This window comes from Agrilus planipennis, unplaced genomic scaffold, assembly GCF_000699045.2.
Source record: "Agrilus planipennis isolate EAB-ADULT unplaced genomic scaffold, Apla_2.0 scaffold292, whole genome shotgun sequence".
In the NCBI taxonomy this organism is placed as follows: Eukaryota; Metazoa; Arthropoda; class Insecta; order Coleoptera; family Buprestidae; genus Agrilus; species Agrilus planipennis.
Window position 1 is genome coordinate 255,165 of NW_020439168.1, and position 4,373 is coordinate 259,537.

General features: G+C 37.1%; 1 non-coding gene across 1 annotated transcript; it reads right to left on the reverse strand.

Moving 5' to 3' along the window:
- Window positions 1-803: 803 nt before the first annotated feature.
- On the reverse strand, window positions 804-876 carry Trnas-gga. The gene has a single exon. It is a non-coding gene; the product is annotated as a tRNA-Ser (tRNA).
- Window positions 877-4,373: the final 3,497 nt, after the last annotated feature.

Sequence of the window (4,373 nt, forward strand, 5' to 3'; positions counted from 1 at the left end):
TCAGTTAATGATTGTGAGAAATAGGTAAAAGATACAAAGCCAATCGATTTAGGTTTTTGAAGACGAGGGTTTTATAAAATTTCATCTGACTTTATTAAACGTTTTAAAAGTAATTAGTGAAAGTTAATGAAGAAAATAGTTTTTGTTTTGTAAGCAAAATCGGTGCAGCTGAGATATCTGACGATACAATATTCTGGAATTACTTGACGATTAACGGAACATTTAATTAAAAGATGAAAAGATTATTTAGACTAACGATCGAAACCCAGAATATCATCGTTTAATTTTTCATTGAAAATAATTGATTTTTGACCTATTCGAAGTGGACTAAACAATTTCGAATTGTTTAAGTGTCAACATATGCCATCCATTAAAAAAAGAGTGTTAAGAGTATTATCTGAGAAAGAACTTAGATTAGGTTATGCTACTGGGGATTGCCATGATTAAAATGTAAGTGCTATACGTGGTCACACTAAAATGCTGCAGCCACCGTATTCCCCAGGTCTGGCCCCCAGTGACTTTTTATTGTTCCCCAAAACTGACGAGGCCATTGAAAGGAATACACTACGCTACGATTGAGTAGATAAAGACGGCATCGAAGGAGGAGCTGAACAAGATCTCAAAAAATGATTTTTTGAAGTGCTTTGAGGATAGAAAAAAACGTTAGTTTGAAGGGGACAAAATAGATATTCATGAATAAACAAATAATAATTTGAAATATTATTCTGACAATTCATTTGTGAATTTTTTTACCCACTACACACTTCCTCAAATTAATGAGGAAAAATTTGTTGCTGTTGACACACCCCCGCCGGGAATCGAACCCGGGCTCTTTGGCTTTCCGCGCCAATGCTTTGACCACTAAGCTACGAGAGATGACAACAGCAACAACGACAAACCGTACTTATTAGGTCACAAATCCGTCGAACTAAAATAATAATTTTTGAAAAAACACAAAATTCGCGATCCTTTTTGAACAGACCTTGTACACCATCGATAACATCACCCAATCGTCTTGTGGACGTGTTCACTGAGTGTACAAAATATGATATTATCCATTCTTCTTCAGTCATTACACACAAATTTAATAAACGTTTATACTAGAGAGCACAGCTAATGTCGGATAGCCGGTTATTCGGTTATCCAGTAACTAACATTAGTAAGCTTTAGGATAATGTAATGCAGGAAAACTCAGGACGTGAGCTGTACTGGCCCTTGTCCTTTTTTTTAACCGAGAATTTTTACATCATTTTGTATCACGTCATAAATTTAAAAAATTCATTCATTTTTACACCACATTTATTCAGCATTTTTATTGCCAATTGCATGTTCTGCCAACTCTTAATTGGGCACTTCACCCATGAGCTCTCTTTATAACCCGATTGACCCGTACTTTTTTTTCACTACTAAGCGCTATTGCCCCTTTTTTCAGAACAGTACCATTTATCCAAAAATATGACATAAAAATCTCGGCACAATTCTTCTCAAAAACTGACAGATAGAACGAAAAAGGAAATTAGCAAACAAGGATTATGAGAATCCTAAAATGACTTTCGCTTTGTGTAGGTGAAATAATATATGAGCCGTGTAGGATTAATTAAATTCCAAATTTAACAAGCTCGCGTAATGGTCGTTGTGGAGTTTAAGAGGATCTAAACCAAAACGCGGGAATGTTGAAGTTTATCCCTCCTTGATCCGCTGTTGAATCAGAGACGCAAAACGAATAGTTTAAATTCAGTTTGACAGAGGCCTTCTGTTTCGTGTTCGTTTTAAACGTGACAAACGAACTTCTTTCGAAATTAAATTTATTTCAAAAACCGGACAAGGGCAAAATTTAAATCTAAACCTAACCTACATGTCATAACAGAAGGGAAACTACACAAAAAAATATAGCCGATTCGCAATTTATAACAACTACTGCTGAGACGCATATAAAAATCTATTTTACTAGAATTTCTGTTACGGATTTCTTATTAAATGCTCAATACGTTTGGGCGCGGCGTTGTACGGGTGCGAAACATAGACAGTGGGCCCGGCGGAAAAGAAAAGGTTAGAAGCCTTCGAAATGTGGTGTTACAGGCGAGTGATGAGGATACCGTGGATAGAGAAGGTTAGAAATGAAGAGGTATTAGAAAGAATAGGAGAACAGAGGACTCTATGGAAGTTAATAAGAAAAAGGCGAGATAGGTTAGTAGGACACCTTCTCAGGCATGATGGTCTAGTCAAGAGACATATTAGAGGCAGAAACAGGAGTTAGAAGGGGTAGAGGTAGACCTAGATTGGATCACTGTTCGTAAATAGTTAAGGATGTGGGTTGTTCTAGTTTTAGGGAAATGCGAAGTTTAGGTCAGGATAGGAAAGAGTGGAGGTACGTGTCCAACCAGTCTTAGGACTGACGACCCTATGATGATGCTCAACACGTAACAAATTAAAATTCAGATACTTTTTCTACTGTTAATTCAATGTATTCATCATCATAAGGTCCTAAGATTGATTGGACACGCACCTCCACAGTAATCTAATCTAGATCTTCATGCCTGAGAAGGTGTCCTACCAATCTATCTTGCCTATTTTTTTATTGACTTTCATAAAGCCCTTTGTACTCCTGTTGTTTCTTTCTTTTGCTGCGCCCTACCTACTTGTTTCGCACCCGTACAGCGTCGCGCTCCATACGTACACCATTAACAATCTTTTTCGAATTTTTAAATTAATCGTTGACGAGTACAGAAGTAACTTTTTTTTATTGAAGGTAACTTGATTTGCAATCCTCTGCTTTATATCCGTACTATTCCTTCCGTCCTGACTTATCTGACTTCCTAGATATCTAAAAGTATATTTAACATCTTGTCTCATTTAACATTATCAAAAGCTTTTTTAAATTCACAAATTCTATGTACGCGCTCTTTCCTTTTTCTATAGTTTTCTCTATTGTTATCCGTAAAGCTAGAATGACGTCCCGCGTTCCTCTATTTCTTCTGAACGCAAATCTTCTAATATCCTTCCATCTGTGCCTGTAATTATTGTAAATGTCTCGCACCTATCCGCGCCTCTCTTTTTAGGTATGATTACTATCACGTTCCGTTTATAATCCTCCGGGACTTTCCCCGTCTCTTAAACATGCGATGTCTAGCCTCTTGTCCTGCACGTTTCACAATTTCCGCCTGTATGCCATCTATACCTGGTGCCTCATTGTTTTTTAAATTTTTTAATGCTACATCGAACTCTTCCCTCATTATGGGATAACCTAGTTCATCTATCTCCACACTATCTTCCTTCTCTGTCTCCTAACTTATGGCCTGCGTATAGGTTTGCTAAATATTCTGTCCACCTGTCTGCATTTTCCTCATTTTTTATCGGAATGATCCCTCAATGCATTAGTGAATTAATTTTCCCCGGTTCAGATAACCTCAAATTAAAGAGGAAAAATTGTAGCTGCTCTCACTCCCTTGCCGGGAATCGAACTCCGGCCCTTGGTTTTACTTGCCAGTAACAATTTTTCCTCGTTAGTTTGAGGTTAATTATTTATANTGCTTCAACGAATTTAAACGTGGGCAAAGATCCGTTTTTGATAGGAGCGACCAGGAAGCCTGGCAAACGTTGTTATCGAGGAAATCATTTCACGGATTTTTTAGGAAGAACGATCACTGGACAATACTACAGTGAGTTAGAGGACCGCTTCGACAAAAAATTGAAGGAGATACGGACGCATTTGAAGAAAAAGAAGGTGCGTTTTCAACACGATAACGCACCGGCACATTCATCAGGAGTTGTTGCCGCCAAAATGCNAAATGATGTACATACTTAGTTGTAGCACATTTCCCGGAAAATCGTATAAAGGATAATTGTAACTATATTATTTTTACAAAACGAATATTTAAGTGCACATTTACCCCCAGAAAAAGGAAAAAACAAAGCGGCGAAGTTTACCCAGAAACCTGCTAATTATTGCAATGATTAGAAATTCTTGCACGTTCGCATAGCTGCAAGAGAACATTAAATATCACGTAAAGTGAATTCTCAAAGCTCTAGGAGGAGTGCGACTACCTCTTCTATGTCCTAATTAGATACTGGATTATATTATGCAACATAAAAAGCTTGAAATAGGTATGCAAACATGCACAAAATATGCATAACAAGTGTTATCATAAGCAATATTTAATAATCTTCTTCAAGAGCCTTCAGCCCGTAGACTGATTGGACATATATACATCTTTAACTATTTGCGAACTAAGTTTATCTCTTCCCCCCTTAACTCCTGTTTCTGCTTCTAATATGCCTCTAGGTCTGAGAAGATGCCCTACCAATTTATTTGGCCTATTTATTATTTATTTCCCTAACGTCTTCTGCTCTAATAGCTCTTTACTTCTAACCTT